Consider the following 18291-nt stretch of genomic DNA (forward strand, 5'->3'; position numbering starts at 1 on the left):
TGTGTGTGTGTGTGTGTGTGTGTCTATTTCATCAGAGTGAATAGTTAAGCACTTAGATTTAGACTTATATACCGCTTCACTGTATATTGCCCCCAACAATCTGGGTCCTCATTTTACCAACCTCGGAAGGATGGAAGGCTGAGTCAACCTTGAGCCGGTGAGAATCGAACTGCCGACTGCTGGCAGTTGGCAGCAGAAGTAGCCTGCAGTACTGCATTCTAACCACTGCACCACCACGGCTCTTAATAACATGTATATGTATATATTCTTCATTACAAATTTCATGAATTGCTGAAATAAAATGTTTAAATATGGGTGGAGGCAGATGTTTTCTGGACCAGAAGGATCTTTCACCTAATTGTACTAAACAATTGTTCTGCTTTATTTTCTATTGGTTCACCTCCATTTTGAGTTCTGTGTCCAGTTCTGAGTATCCCAATTGTAAAAAGATGAAGACAGGGTCAGATTGAAAAAACAGCAACAACACAGATGATCTGGGTACTAAAACCCAAATGTTGTGAAGATAAAATTGAAGTATTTAGAAATGTTTAACCACAAGAAAAGAAAACTGAGAGGGAACATAATCACACTCTTTAAATTTGCCAAAGGATGTCAATCACAAAATATTTAAGCTTTAAATAAATGAAAATAAATAAAACTTGTTCTCCATTGGCCCAGAGTGTAGAATTTAAATTACAGAGAGGCTAACTAAATGTTAAAACAAAAAAAAAGCAGTTTAACAGAGGAACCAGTTACCAGATACTGTATATTAAAGCAGAGGCTGAATAACCATCTGTCAAGGATGCTTTGGAGAGGGGGGATTTGCAAGGTGAGTCAACAAAATGGCGTGTATGAGCTGGCAATCAAAGCCCCACCGTTTTTGAACATGCATCACCTACACTGCACACAAACAAAAGAGTGGAACTTCTTACACATTTTCAATTTATAACTTTATTCTTCCCTGCTTGCTATTTCAATTGCGTTCTTTTTTAAAGATAAATTATAATGTATGTCTGTATCTCATATTCTTGCCCATAAACAATGTTCAAAGCATCATATTTGGGCTCTGTTCATATATGCTGACATGTTTGCATATATGTATGTATTCCACAATACACAATACACACACACGTTAACTAATACTTTTTGTCTCTCCTAATAGCTTTGTGCATATTTCATTACTTACCAGATCAGAGAGTCATGCCTCCCACTTTTAATCTTTCTGTTCATAAAATCCTGTGTTTATATGCATGTGTGCATTGTAATCCTTTCCCTAGAAATACTAGGAAAACATTATAATTAGCTGCCAGAACCCCAGCAATCCTGTTATAATAATTTCATATAATGCCTTTTCATTCTATTAATGGAATACTAATATAGAGAGACAGAGTATAGAGAGATGAAAGTAAGATATCATACTGCAGTCAGATCCCAGTGTCTTCAGAAATGTATTCGTTTCATTTTCTTGATAGCATTAGTATAATAATAGCTTGCCATTGCCCTCTCCTGCAATTTTTTTAAACTTTCTGGTCTAGTCTGGAGCTCCTAGAGACCTCCCATCTTAGTACAGTGCTGGTACTCTCTTGGATGTTTCCAATCCAGCTGCTTAGGCCCATCTCCACTTAGCTTCAGAAAAGAGATGCTGTAATCTGCTCAAAATATTTTTCCTCTGCTTTTCTAAGTCTCACCCTGGAATCGGGGACCAAGTCAGATGGAATTACCTTAAGGCAACATAGGATAATTAGACAATTTCCAACACTCCAGATCATGTCCTCAGAGTGTGGATTGGATATTTTTTCCCCTAGCAGGCAAAATTATAGATGGTAACATGGAACTCTGATTGCTGCAGCTGAAGCTCTTGATTGAATATGGATAAGAAATCTGGTACCGTCTTTCTACAACCCCTTCATTATTCATAAGCTTTTACTAGTCAGTTATACTGAGCTAATGTAGACAGATAAAATGCTCATATGATCATGAAGGTAACAAAAGGAAGGGCAGAAATGTTTTCAACTGATGTAATTTTTAATCAGATTCCACTTCACTTGAATGCAAGGAAGAATTCCCTGATGTCTATAACTGGATGATAGAACTCACAATTATATTTCTAGCATTCACCTTCTATCTTTAGGGACCTGGTGTTCTGAAACAGCCCTTGGAAAAGCTTATCACCATAATTGCTGGTGTCTTCATTTCAAGAGTGATTTCATACAGGATCTCAGCCTTTACAACTGTCCAAATGCAAAAGTTATTAAGAATAAGAACAGATTAGAAGAGAGGCCCTATCTTCAGTTAAAGATCTATTGTGCCCTCTGCTGGAAAACCATTTAAAAACCCAGGCAGTGTTATTGTAAAATTCAAGATTAAAAAGCCATGCAAGTTAATAAAAAGTCACATCTGAAAGATTCACAAATGTTTGGGGGATGGGCAGTTTACTATTGCAAGGCTAGAATGCCTTAGTCAACAACTTATATTCCTTCAGCCTCTTTTGAAAGGCAGAATTGGTGATCTAACGAATTTGATCAATCTAGGTAATTTCCATTTTTATTCTATCTCTAGATGTGATCTTTGCTGATAAGTCAGAAAAATAAAGAAACAATCCCTAACTCTGTAAGAGAATCAATGTTCAAGAAAACCAAATAAGTAACTTCTTAAACTGAAATATTTTGCAAAAAAATTGTAATAAAAATCACCCTAAGATGACAGGCCCACCTCAACCATGCCGGCAGAGAAGGCATGCTGCAGATTCTGTGGGTTAAGGAATTCCAGCTGGCAGGATTCAAGAGCTTTCTCTGCCATGATGCTAGCCCTTTGGAACATCTTGCTCCTTGAGTGAAATTGGCTCCCAGCCTCCTGATCTTCTATAAGAGCCTGAAGTCCCTGGCTCTGCCAGTTGGCCTGGAGCCCCAGTGGGGTAATATCACACTGGAAGTGGTTGATGGACTGTAATAGATTCCACCTCCCCACCGCTGTACATTCTGCTCCCTCCCTTCCCCTGTTTTAATCATAATTTGTATTTTAATTATTATATATGTCTATATAAAATGTTGCTTAACATTCTTCTTTAAAACACAGCAAGATAATATCAGTGATAAGAAATATTATGAGGATAACCTCATAGTGATTGTAATAAAATCAACTTTCTCTTTATAGATATTCTGCAAATATTGATATCCAGTAAACACATTTTTTGCAAATGAAATAAATCTTCCAGAAATTTTGATTATGCAGTGGAAGGATATAGCTGTACCCCTAAATTGGAAAGGGAAAAAAAATCTGTCTATAATGTTTGTAAGCCGCAAAGATGAGATGGGCGATACACAAAGCTAATGACTGACTGACTGATTGACTGACTAACAATGTTGATATGATGAAATCTAGAAGGATTCCTGGGCCAGATGGAGTTCGTATCGAGTGGTACAAAAACATTCAAGGAAAGAGAAGTTGTTATATTACTGGAGATAAATGAAAAAGAGGTCTTGACAGTTCATATTATGAAACTAATACATAATTGTAATTTGAAAAATTGGTATGAACCTGTGACTTACATTGTGAAATTTATATTAATCTGTCCAGTAATATTACTTACACTGGCAAGGTTACAGAAAATACCAGTATTATACACAACAATTCATCCAGCATAATCTTGTTCTGTGAAGGGGTGACAAGCCTCGTATAATGTTAGGTTCTCATTTGTTGTAATAGCTTAGTATGCTGATAAGAGTGACTCAGTGGTATTTGCATTGCTGGATGCAGGAAAAGTCTTTGACATGATTCAAATTAAGTGTTTTGTTCAAGTGATGAGGAAATTTACATTTCTTATAGTATCTGTTTCCTGAAAAACAATTTCAGCCTCTAAATCTTCTGGTTGAATTATTACTGATGTGATTGTCTCACCATTAATTAAAATGCAACACAGAATGTTTCAAGAATGTGTTTTTTTCTTAATTTTCATTTTGATGTTGGAACCCTTCATAAAGGGTTCCCACACATTCCCTGAATATCATTATAAATTGGTGATATTGAGGGAATGTGTATAGTAAAGCATTGCAGAGGCCTTGTTGAAGCAACACAAAGGGACAAGAGTTTCCTTGGTCAAGTACACTTCAGCTGTAGAAAGATGCCAAAGGTCATTTGGGGGCAGCAGGGATTGGAAGTGGCGGAGTGTAGGGAAATGATAGGAGAGAGATAGGCAGGCCTGGCAGGGCAATAGGGCCTTGTTTGTCAAAGGGAGTTTGCCAGGCTCAGATGGGAGGAAGCAGTGGGATGGGGCCAGCAGTTTTTACAGGACAAGAGATATGTGATACCCTCACCTAATGACAGCATGGTCTTCACCTAACAACCGGAATTAGGACTACTGGAACTACTCCCATTTAAGGGTGAGGTAATACGATTTTTCATCTAATGACTGCTTCACTTAACAATGGAAATTCCAGTCCCAATTAATGTTATTAAGTGACGACCATCTGTATTAAGGTCAAACAGGCCATTGGACACAAGCAGAATTGGGGACTTATGAGCAAAAAACAAGTGCATCTCACTATGCATTTCATCCCTATAGTTATATTGATAGATTATACATGTTATGCACAAATGGAGGCAGAGGTTTAGTTCAAGTCAAACCAACTGTCAAAGAAGAAGAAAAAAACACATTGACTGATTATGGAAAGACACCCAGGAACAGGCATTGATACAAGTTTAAAAATTGGGATTTACTGAATATACGAGAAACAAAACATGAATATCAAAATTATTATATTTAAATGTATTTAAATTTGAATCTGTGTATACCAGTCACACAATTAGTTTTAATACTTTTTTCAGGTCTCAAATGTTAATTATTGGGCTATATTTATTGTTTTAAAGTTCTATATGAGCTATCCAGATTTGTCCAATGATATAAAATAAACAATTTGTCTTACAGCTTGATTGTTGTGGGTCTAGCATCCAGTGTATCTCTCCAAAGGAAAACGATCTTGAATTTAAGATGATCTTGTTCTCAACATGAAAATGAGAACAGTTCGTCTGCCTGTATTATTATATTGTTAACCAATATAATTCTATATTAAAATAAATTTGCCAGGAAAAAACCCCTACTCTCACCCAGTTAAATATATTAATATTCATACTGTACACTTGCCTAAATCCTTGCAACATGTCAATCAAATTTGCAAAAAAGCCCCAGCAAGCAGATCATCATCATCATCATCTGCTGAAATGTGATTCTGTTGCAAGCTGCATCCAACCCAAAAGATGATGCTCTCCAAGGCAGACAGACTGAAAGGAGATGCAATCATGAAAGGGAAGTGTGGATGAAGTGCAGAAAAGGAGAAGCACCAAATGGGATGGAATGAAAAAAAAAATCACTGATCCTGTTATACATGTGAAAAGCACAAAGTCTACAGGATGCAAAATAAATTCAAAAAAAGGAAAAGGACCTTCAATCCAAAATCAATAGAATTAGGAAGGAACCTCAAGAAGCTTCAGGATCCAAACCTAACTTTTTCAACAATCTAGATGCAAGTGTTACCAAACCTAAATAATCAGGGATGGGGACATAACAAAAGAACTCTCGATTATCCTCTTTGGGTATTTAATGGGAAATCTTAAACACCAGGGGAATATTCCACATGGAAAGCTCATTAAATCTGACAATGTATAAGCACTATGTGCTTAGAGCTCAGAGCATTGTTAGAGACCCCACACACCTACTTTACGATCTGTTTCTGTTGCTCCCCAAAGTATTTCTAGCAGGGCTACCCAATTCTGTAATAACTTTGTTCCCTATGCCAGAGGTCCCCAATCTTTTGGACACCAGGGACCGGTTCTGTGGTGAAAGGTTTTTCCACGGTCCGGAGAATGTGTGGTTTTGTGTGCTGCCTGCATCCTATGGATGGGGCTTTGCTTGTTTGTGCAGACCAGTTGCTGGCATGCCATGGACCAGTGGGGTTGGGGATCCATCTGGTAAACTCACAAGATTCATTTTTCTCACCATGCACATGTATACATAATCTGAACTAGACTATGTTGTTTCTCTGTGTCATATAATATATGTTGGTATATACATAATTCTATATTTATTTGTCATATTTACGCAGTATATATTGGAGATGGTGACCTTTTGAGAGCTGTATGCAACAAAATTTCATTTTAATGTATGCCAGTTAGCATACATTCAAAGTGACAATAAAGTTATTATTCTATTCTATTCTATTCCATTCTATTCTATTTCTATTATATTCTATTGTTTTCCAATAACATCTGCTGTACTCCAGAACTACTCTTCCCTGCAATCCTCTACTTTTTGGCCAAGCAAAAATATATAACTTTTATGTTAAACTAAGCAGTGGGGAAAGGTTGGCATTTGTGTTCCTAAATTCAGTAAATGAAGTACGTATATGAACTGAACAGGGAAAAATGTGCAACAATGTATAATAGTGCTGATGTGCTTCTATACAACTACCCTCATGACCTCAGTTTAGTTACCTTTGTTAAACCCTTAATATTTAACAAGATTTCAGAATATTTTGAAAATCTTTCATCTTCTGCTAGCGTTTTTTTTTTTAAGAACAATTGAAGGTAAATCTACTTGGATTTAGTCCTGTTTCATTTGGATGACATTGTGCAGATTAGTACAGAGAGAGATGCAGTTTAAATAACTACATGGTTTAGTGTTAACATAAAGCATAGATATTAATGTTGCACCATATCTCATATATTAACAATGTATATGTAGCTATAATAACTCACCAGATGTTCTATTTTATTAGCTAGTTTGAAAATGAATGAATAAACACCAAATTAAACATCACTGGCATAAACTATGACTATAGATGAATTTTTAACATTTTTTCCTTACCAAATCTGTCCTGAATTGCTAATTAACTTTTTTATTTAAATCTGTGTACCAGCAATGGCATATAAGAAATAAAAATTAACTTTTAATAGTTTATGTTGCAGAATTGCTAATGTATCGCAATAAGTCTTACAAAGGTTATTGTTTGTAAACCTAATCTACAGCGTGTCAGTTAATTTTCTTGGCTATTTAGATTGCTAACAGTTTAAGACCACTTATTAAGCTTTTATGTTGCTTGGTGAGATTATTAAAATAGATGATCAGAGACCAGATTATTCTTTTTTAAAAATGAGAGCATAAAGACCTAATATATACTGAGAGTTTGAAATAGACTGCATGTTAATTGCCAAATTTTAATGGGTATTAAGCTTTCTCTATGTTCTCACTCATTACTATGAGATTTACATAAGAGTGTCCCAATGGAGAGTATGCTAAAGCTTAAGTTCAGTCCAAGACAATTTATCAAACTTACAGTAGGCAGTCTTTAGATGCTTCCAATACTGCATACCAAATTATACAGATGATCACAATTTTGGCAGTTAACAAAATCAGTTAATCAAAACAGCCCAAACACATACTGAAAATTATTCCATCCCATAGAAAAATAAATATTGTATTCCGTTTCACCCTTGAATTATATACTGTATACTATAGAATAAATGACTGAATTTGTACTTCATGATCAAATCATGGCTTAATTCACACTCATTTTTTCCTAGATGGTCATTTCATGTCATTAGCCAAGCCTATGGTCGTAGGGCTTAATGTACATCCAAACAGGTACTATATTGAGTACATTTTTTTTTCTTTTTACTATTCTGACATTCATATTATAGTAATATGTTGCATTCACTTACCTAGAAAGCAGTTCATGACCATTTCAACGAATTAACTGTATATTACTGACAAATAAATGATCTTTCTTCTATATTGAGTTAGGGGACTAACTATATAGAATAAAAGTTTAACAAAAATGTATTTTCACTAATTCATCTATTTATCTACTCTTTGGAAATGATTATTGATAGAATGTCTGAATGCACTGATTATAAGCAGAATCTTCAGAATCCTTGGGTATGATAGGAATGCAAAGATTTTAATCAGAACCCAAAGAATCCAGCGGAGAATTTTAAAGTGGAACACTTAACAGAACTAGGAAGTGGGGAACGAAGACATACACAATGATTAGTAAACTGAATGTAACTCCATGAATTTGGAAAAGGATTTGAAGAGGTTGGAAGAAACAAGGAGAGGCAAAAGCAAATATCGCATTAAGTATTTTTTTCCAAGTATGAAGATGCATTACAAAATGGCTTGACAAAGGCAAAGACATAAAGATACATACTTTTGGCATGATAAAGAACTAGAGCAGATTACAGAATCATTAAACTATTTATTGAATGATATTTGCATTACCCAGATGACTGTCAAGTAAGATGGTTACTATTTTAATTCTAAAATAATCTTAACACTTATAAACAATCATTGTTGAAGTCAAAATTCCAAAGCTAAAAATAGTGGAGCCAGTTGTAGTGGTATAGTGGTTAAGGCACTGGGCTAGAGGAGTCTCTCTCTCTCTCTGTTCAGAGTGAACAGTGATGGGAAGAATGAAACATCAAGGGATAAAAAACAGCATATATTTATTTCTTCTGGGTTCTTTAGAAAACCCCCCCAACATTCAGTTACCAAACTATCAAAGGGTTATCGTAAAGAGCAAAAGTTATAGAAAATTGTAACAAGATTAATATGCCAAAGTGTTACTGATGAACACAAAGGATATATTTGTTATTCTAATGTCTGTATATATTAAAAAATTGAGAATTTTGATCTGGACTTCAGCTGAAATGATATATAGTCATTAGTGGTTTTATTCTATTTATTAGTGTTGTGGATTTGATTGTGGATTGTGTTGTTTTGCTTATGGAATGTTGTTTTTTTTTAAATCTAACTGGAGCTAGCTCAGAAATTTTGGGAGCACAATAAAAAAGGAAGTGTACACTGTAAATGCAAACAATGCGCTGCACATATAAAAAGGACATTAGTATGGGAAATTATGAGCAAAATGTTCAAAAAGAAGACAAATATTCTACAACCAGTCCCTTCATCTATAATTGTTTACTGTTCTGATTACCTTGTCTAAACTGGAGATCTGAAAAGGATAAAGTGAACATCAGGGGGAAAAAATCTAGTCGATTCCTATAATTTGTAAATCAGAAAATCTATAATTTGTGAAATAAACCACGTAAATATTTGTAGAATTTTTTTAAAGACATCTTTTTCATTGGTACGTTTGCACTTGCCTTTCTGATGGTCTTTCATCTACTGTATTTCAATTGCAATAGGGATATAAGGCACTTGGTTGAGCCTTAGGAAGGAAAGCAATGATTCTGCTGTACAATATCTAAAGACTCCTTCCTCTTAGGAGACCAAGCAAGAAAAAATTCTAATCCAGGAAAAGATGTGTAAATTGTTGAGGGATGTTTTTAGAGGTGAAAAATTTACCCTTCTAACTTTATCCCTGGTCAGAACACCTCTTTTATCAAGAATCTCTTCATATAGTGACCCCTGCACATTCAATTTAGAGTAATTCCAATGAAAACACACAGAAGATTCAATGTGTCCTCTTCAATGTCCTTTTTTTTGTACACAATTTTTTCTTTTTTGTTGTTGTTAAGGTTGAAAGTATGCTTCTGTATTGTTTCATTTTGTTTTTGTTTTGTATTTTACTTTTTATGATAAAACAGTATTTAAAAAAATCAATATGTTGATTTGGAAATCAAAGAATGTTCAACACAACTGTAAATTGTGAAGTGTGCAGATGTGAACAAAGCTTTTTCCCCTCTTCTTATATCCAATATAGCATCATGACACAAACACAACAGTATTTACTTGTAATGTAATTTAAAAACGGTTCCATCAGATATGCAGAATAGTACAGTAAGAGATGGAACAGTTTTTAAATTACATTACAAGTAAATACTGTAATGTATGCAGAATAGTACAGTAAGAGATAACAGGATTCTGGAATGTATTTTAGACTGAATAATGCCTGCTTGTCAATATGGACAAACTTTTCTTGTAAATTAGTTCATAACACAGATAGGTATAACCCTCTTCCCAATATACTATTTAAGACATTCCTAAACTTGACAGTTAAGGGGTCCAATCTGATGTGTAACTTAGGAGACTTCTGTCTTAAAGATTGAATTTCTTAAGATATCTGAATTAACAAATTGACCATGATGCAAATATGTATTCATTGCCACACAGCATAATGGTAACCACTAGAGGCTAATTTATATATATCCCTGTTATGCTGCATGAATTTAGCAGGACAATCCATTGTATTGCATACAAGAGTTTTCTGGCAATTCTGGCAGATGCCTTGTCAGGAAATACTAGGACAAAATTTGCTTTGTTCGGTATGCCAAATCTTGAGAACTACTATTCCTCCCCGCGGCTGTTGCATAGCCTGACCCCAGCATTATATCAGACCTCGTCTATATTTATTTATATATAGCCTTATTAGCACTCCCACGCAAACATGAGTAACTGCAGCTTTCCTTGAGAGTCACAGTGAACTAGATGAACGGGGAATTACTTCTAGGAGTTATCTTTTTTGCTGAAATGCCAGTCGTTTGATCCTTCACGTCAGCGCAAGTTCAAAACCAAAACGGGAGGTAGAAAAAGCAAATAAACCGGAATTCCCGATTCCCAAAGTCGGCAGGTAAAGGCCGAAAACAAACAGGGATCGCCTTCCTGGAAAGCGAGCGCCGTTAGACTTACTTCCAAGTAAAGGCGCACGGAACGAAGCTGCACCCCTTTACGAGAAAGCCTGGACGCGCCAAGCGATCACCAAGGTTTAAGTTTGGGGGATATAGCAGAAAAATCAGAATATTGGATTTCGATATTATATATTATTATATATTAAATAGGGACAGGTTGCCGGTGCGCTCCCATTTGCTTCGGACGCTGCGCTATTTCTGGGTCAGATCCTTTCTCTGCTGCCGCGGGAGAAACCCGAGAATGGCGGGGAGAAAATCGGGGGCGTGGGGCTTCCTGGCGAAGGAGCCAGTGGAAAAACAGAGGGGCCAAGGCGGAGCATTTGGGGAGGGGGGCCGACGCCCTCGCCGCCGAGGCTGGGCCAGAAGCCGCCCGCCCGCCAGCCCCGCCGCTTCCCCTCCTCCTCCGGGTTCGGGGGGTCCCCGGGCTCAGCCCCCGAACGCCCCTCTCTTCCGTTCGCCATGTCATTTCCTGTGCTAATAAGATGGTGGTCACGGCCGGGAGGGAGGGAGCCGCCGCAGCTGCCGCCTCCTCCTCTGCCACCGCGCCCGGCCCGGCCCCGGGACCCGTCCTCGCCTGGGACTAGCGAGCCAGGCTGGACTGCCCGGGCCGGCGCCGCAGGGGGAAGAGGGGGAGGAAGAGGAGGAAGGCGACGACTGGGGTGGCAGAGCGGGTGGTCGCCAGGAAAGCTGGGCTGCCCCCGGACGACGAGCCAGGGCCCCGCAGTGCCGAGGTGAGTCAGCCCTTCGGTAGCCAAGGTGGCGACGAAAATGGCTGCGGAGCGCAGACGGGGTGGGGGGGGGGCGGAGTTGAATGCAGCTGGCGAAGCGCTGGCTCGGGGTCTGGGGGCCGTTGCGGGCGGAGGGACCGTTTGCTACGGAGGGGCTTGCTCTGCAGTCCTCGCCCAGCAGCGGCGGCGGCGGAGGGCGCGGCCAGGCAGGTAAGTAGCCGCCTCGATTTTGCTCTTTCCTTGTGGGGCGAGCGCTCAGCTCGGCGCAGCCCAGCCCCTTCCTCCCCTCCTGCCGTTGCTGCCACCGTCTCCTCTGCTCCTCTCCTGCCTCTCCTCTCCCCACTTTCCCTGTTACACTACATCCGGTGAGTGACGCGGACGCGCTCCAATGGGCGGCCGAGGAAGCCAGCGAGCGCTCCCAGAGGGAACGTGTGGGCGGGGTCCCGAAGCAACTGGGTGACTTTGGAAGCGCCGCGGGAGGAGGAGGTGCCCGAAGTCGAGGGCTGGGCTCGTTTGCTCTACTTCCCTTGGAGTAAATGTCCCGCTCAAGAGAAGTTGGCTGCTGCGTAAACTGATTTTAGACTCCATGCAAAAAAGTGGATTTGGGCTTCCATGCAAAAAGGGTCAAGGGCTGTGCAGTAGTCATTCCTATAGGCCGTTGGCTCGGCGATGAGGCAGATGTGGTGTGGACTAAAAAAATATGATTTGCATGGGCAGAAATCTCTGCTACCGTTTCGGAAGGTCGTATAATCCACGAGATGGGCAAATGCCGTGTTGGCGAATTTCAGGAACGGAAAATAAAACTGCCAGTATCAGAAATATTGTGCATCGTTCAGGTCACCCACTGGAGAAGCGATCGAAGTCGAGAAAATGAACTGAAAGACAGAAAGGATACCATACTCCTGCATTATGTAGAAACATACGTTCTTCACTTACATTAAAACCTTGCATCATCCAGAAAAGTTAAATGGCCAGAGAGTAATGACTGTTAAAAGAAGAAGAGCTTGGGGTTAAACTTGGTCATTTAGATACAGTAAGCTACAAACGAGTTTTAAAAAGGAGGATTCAATTAATCAATGGAAGATAAAGCTACCAATGCCTCCTGGTTATGATGGTGAATAAGCCTTTTTTTCCAGAAAGACAAACTAGAGGGTGAATAATATCTTCTTTTTTGCTTACAGACTTGTATTAACCACTTTGGGAATGACTATGGACCAGATGGATCTCTTGTCTGATCTGACGTAGATCAGTTTATGTTATTCTTTCTTGCTGTCTTTTTAAAAGCCAATCAGCCATTCCTATGGCCTGAACATTATTATTAATGAACTTATTAGTAAATAAATTACCATATTATTTAGACCAGTGGTTCTCAACCTGTGGGTCGGGACCCCATTTGGGGTCGATCGACCATTTTTTTTGTTCGCCATTTTTTTGTCCGCCATTTTTTCCCCCTTTTCTGGCGGGTGCCTTACCTCCCTTGGGCTGGGCCAGCTGGTGGTCGGCCTGCTCCATCTCTGCTGCTTGCCAGCTATGCCTCGGCCGGTGCAGGGGGCGGAACCACGCATGCGCGGCGCTCCCGGGCAGGGAAAGTCCTTGACTTACGACCGGTTGGGTAGTCCTCGACTTACGACCGGTTTAGTCCTTGACTTACGACCGGTTTAGTCCTCGACTTACGACTGGTTGGGGTCGCGGCATTAAAAAGGTTGAGAACCACTGATTTAGACGTTCCATTTTATTCATTATAAATATCACCTTGAAGGAGTAGACTATCCTGATGCTGCTACAATATTTGTGTCTTTATTTCAAGGTTCAGTCAGTCCTGTATATTGCATGTTATGAATTGTGTATTAAAATTACATATGAATGGCCTATTAGCTATAAGCCATATTAATTAAGATCAAGTCTGCATAGCACTGAAACTGACGCAGATAGTTTCTCATCAAGAAGAGAGCTATCCCTAGGTAGACATAAAGAGGCTGTCTTACTGTTTCAGTAACTGCATTGAGAGCCAGAATATTTTTCCCCTGATTTTTTTTCTTAAAATATTCCCTCCTATTTAAATCAGTGAGAGGAAATTCCAGTACCAGCATGAAGTTAACATAGTTGCTCTTGTTTCCAGAACATTCAGTTTTGGAATTTACTATCGATGGGAACATTTTGAAGCATTTCAAGCTAGTGGAATTAGGTGACAGCAGTACTTTTAAAAATCCTTAAGCTATAGCTTAAGGATTTTTAAAAGTACTGCTGTCACCTAATTCCACTAGCTTGAAATGCTTCAAAATGTTCCCATCGATATATATATTTAAAAAGTTTATTTTTAAGTTGCCTTCAATCAAAGAAGTGAAACCTGACTAATGTACTCTAAACCTCATGAACCACTACTACCTTATTTTTATTATTAGTCATTAAGAGAAGGGTCACGCATAGATTTTGCAACTCCTATAATTTTATGAATTCGGGAAAATGAAGGCTAATGTATCTAGAGATTCCCAGGTAGAGAAAAGCCATGTACCAAATGTATTATTTTTTTTCCATAAACTCCACAGTGTCCTATGTCTCCTAAGTGTTGTTGTGTACATTTCACAGCAATTTAGATCAGGGAGGTCCTCTAAAAAAATAGTTGCATTTTTATTACTTTAAGAGGCTTTTCAAGCCTGGGAGTATTAGAATATGTAATTGAAAGAGACTTTATTAAAATATTCTGCATGCATTGTTGTATGTGTAGTCCAAGTCTCCATAAAACTAATTTTCTTAATATTTTTTCTTCTCCTATATTGATACCATATTTCTGTACACCATTTAGCACTAAGTAAATCTTGGGTTTCTTTCTCAGAATGTTTAAGGTACATCCTGGAATTCAGATGACAGCTGCTAGTTCTAATAGGAAATATTTGAATATCTTGGGGTATTTGTGTGGGGGCAATGCCAATGCATGGAGGGGTAAACATAACATCTAACAGGATTTCATACTGTAGCCCCTGCTCTGTTGTTAACTTCTTGTGGAGGGCAGATAAGAAAGTCACACTGATCGAGTTAATGATCTTTAGGCAAGCATTACAGTTATTTTAATTTTCATCAATCTGGGTTATAAACTAAATTTAGAATTGAGACCATCAGAGTTTTCAGATTAGGGATTTAATAAAGAGTTGCACCAACTCTCATTTCGTTTAGTCTTTTTGTTCCTTGGATACTTGATCATGGGGCATTGGCAAGGGCAGGACATTGTGGTATTTTATAGAATGGTAAAGTTCTTTGGTATATATGGCCTTTCCCATCCTGGATATCTCCCGCTATATTGGACTTCATTTTCCAGATTTCATAAAATGATACTTCAAGTTGTAACTGAAGACAGTTACTGTGTTCATGCAACCCTCATAACATGTTAGTGAATTAATTCACTTTTAAAGATATCTTTCACAACACTACAGGTCAAACAAAGAATAACCCTCGTCAGTGTTAAGATTATTTCACTGACGTGGTGAATGAATGTATTCAGCTAGAGAGCATCAGGTTGGGACACACTAGAATAAAATGATGTAAAATAGGCTTAATGCAGCATTTTAGATTCAAAGGCAAAAAGGTGTTTTGGAATGCATGGACTAGTCCCTTCACTGCAGCTCATTAAAGCAACAGAATCCTAGAAGATGTATTTTAGATTTAAGACATTATTACGTAATGCACTACTAGCAGGCACTATTTTAATATAAGAAAAATAAAACTATATCCTGTTTTTGCTTTTGTCTTCCAATATAATGAAAAATATAGTCATTTTTCTAGTATTGGATGTAGTTAGAATTTTCTATTCTTCTTCCCCACATCTTATCAGTGACATCTTTAATATATAAAGACATCTTAAAAGTTTGGGGAAGATTATACAGACTGCATAATCTGTGGTTTGCCAGAGCTGTCCTTGCAATGCCCAAGTAATTGTCAAGTTGTAATTATTGTGTCAGTAAAACACATTTTTAAAATTTTTGACTAACTTTGATATTTGGGTTCTGATCCCATATTCCTACATAAGGCTTGGTGCAGTCCTTGATAGAGAAAGGTTTCCATACCTCTCTTGTATAAAAATGTATGACAAAAATTGGCAAAGTAAAAACTAGAGAAGACTCTTGTCTGTTAATAGTTCTTCAAAAGAATGTTTAAGAGTCCCCAAAGTGGTCTCTACAGTAAGAATATTGAAGAGAGGGATAGTAATAGCATTTAAGACTTATATACTGCTTCACAATGCTTTATAGCCCTCTCTTAAGTGGTTTACAGAGTCAGCATATTGCCCGCAACAATCTGGGTCCTTATTTTACTGACCTTGGAAAGATGGAAGGCTGAGTCAACCTTGAGCAGGTGAGACTTGAACTGCAAACTGCTGGCAGCCAGGATGCAGCATTTCTTTGTGTAGAAGTGGCAGGACTGGAAATTGCCAGGAATCTTAACAGGCACTGTCTTCTAATTCCATGGACAGTAAATACATATGGGAAGTAGAATGTTTCCAAAGCAACTGGCAAGTGTATTTGAATCCTTGTCTTTTTTCTTACCTTATTTCAGGCTCAGTTTAACTGATTAGGAAAGTACAGTATACCCACAAGTGGCTGTTTTGCTAATATTCTCTGGGATATGATGAAGCTTCTATAAATATGATCACAAAACATGAGAAAGGATCTCGGCGCTGTACATAGTGCTTATTTGCAGTCAACATTGCTTTTTATCCCTGCTGTGCTCTGTGCTATCAATCCTTTGCATACCTTCTTAGGAGATAGTGTCAGTCACTATCTCCATGGAAATGTAATCCAATTATTGGATATTATCTTCACAAGATAAATTACAGCATATCTTTTGATACTCTGATTTTATTTTTCCTTTATAGAGTGTTCAGCGTGCTGGGCATTTGCCTACAAAATATTTACACTATTATTTTTTTATAAATAGATGGGAAACTAAAAATAAAATAAAATAATAAACATGCATGTATACTCTGTACTAAATACTGTAGCAAAGTTGGAAAATTTACTTTAAAGTTTTGCAACAAGTAAGAATAACCACAAATAAAGATACGACCAAAATCAATGCAGTATTATAATAGACTTTTTATTCTATTATCTTTAATAATTATTAAAGTAACAATTTGTAATTCTCGGATGCACCAAACCTGAAAGAAATAGGATTTTTGAAAGTGTAAAACCAGCACCTTCTATTAACATCTTGAAATAATTTCTTACAAATTCTTTATGAATTTCATAGCAGGATTCTAGGCAGGGTTGCCCAATTAAGTGAGCAAGAAGCTTAGAGGAGAATTTGCCCCTACATTTAAAACTACTGTCTCTCATGCGGACTCTCATGAGTAAGCACTGTTATCTAAGGATGGAGAGCACTAAACTCTCAGATGGATGTATTGTTTTATCAAGGATTGCATGTGTCTTAACTATTTAGCCACAACCTTTGGACCTCTAAAGGTGAGAGAGGGAATTGACAGACTGCAAAAATTAGTTAACCAATCTTTAATAACAGAGATATTCCACTCTGCTTGAGAGCTGAAAAAGACCTCTTTAGATCCTGACAGATTGGATCATTATTCTTGTATCTAATCTGTTTTTCCCTGGGTAAAACCATAAAGTGCATGGTGGTATCATAATTCCCGAGAAAAAGATTATCTGGATTTACTTCAATCAGGACTCAAACCTTGGGTCAGTACCAAAATGGCCATGGCCACTTTGTTTGATAGATGTGTACAAAGAATTAGATATTAGATGTGAATGCACCCATGTTAGTTTTACTGAAACTTTCAATATGATTGATCAGATAGGTCAGGAGAAGCATCATTTTAAGAGGTTCAGATACTTATCTGTTGCAGCCCTGATCAGTATCATTTGGTGTAACTAATCCTATCCTGTTTAATATTTACATAAAGAATTTAAAGATGTGATAGTGGAATATAATATGGAGTGTCATCTGTATGCAGATGATGCACAGCTGTAAATTTCAATCCAGCTACAGCTGATATGTCTATAGATATCTTATCTGATTTAAATGAGATTTAATAAGCCAAAATGAAATGGGATTGTGAAAGAACTACTCTTGAAAAATAGCAAGGCTGATCCAGACCTCAGTATTTATTTAGATTTAAGAATGGTCTCAACACGGCTTTGCTATTTGATGCACAGATATGAGTTTGGCACCAAAAACATTCTTTCAACTTTGACTGATTGTAACATTTCTGTATAGCCTAATGATGTTCCCACAGTGATCCATCTTCTTGTTATTATAAATTATGGTACCGTGTTTCCCCAAAAGTAAGCCCTACCTCAAAAATAAGCCCTAGTTTTGGCGCACGCCTAAAAATCAAGCTAGGGTGGGGATGGGGGGGTGGAGCTGCCCCAAGCACCCTGCACCTGTTTATTGTTGTAACTAGGCCTTGCATCAATCAACACTTGCCTCACCTCGCCGGCCCACTTCTTCTGCGGTACCCCCTGGTCTGCATTTTGCCATCAGAGACTTCCTGGAAAGGCCTCTGCAGCTGAGAACCGAGCTACGGATTGAATCTGTAGCTCGGTTCTCGGCTGCAGAGGCCTTTCTGGAAGGCCTCTGATGGCGAAATGCAGGAGCTCCATTCTTAGCTGCAGAGGCATTTCCTTTGGCCGCAGAAGAAGTGGGCCAGCTGGGCAGGGCTCTAGGTGCCACCACCACGAGGTGTAACCGTGGAAAAGACACCCCCCCAAAATAAGACTTGGAGGCAAAAAAATAAATAAGACCGGATTTTATTTGGGGGAAAACACGGTAATAGTCTCTATATGGAATTGCTTTATAGATAATTTTGAAGTTACAATTTGGTCTAAAATATTGCATTTGGATCTTGACTGACTCTAAAGGATAGCATATTTTTTTAATTGCACTGGTTATTAGTTGGTTTCCAGATCTAATTTTGTAT

The sequence above is a fragment of the Protobothrops mucrosquamatus genome, unplaced genomic scaffold (genome assembly GCF_001527695.2).
Source record: "Protobothrops mucrosquamatus isolate PMUCROS unplaced genomic scaffold, P.Mucros_1.0 scaffold_277, whole genome shotgun sequence".
In the NCBI taxonomy this organism is placed as follows: domain Eukaryota; kingdom Metazoa; phylum Chordata; class Lepidosauria; order Squamata; family Viperidae; genus Protobothrops; species Protobothrops mucrosquamatus.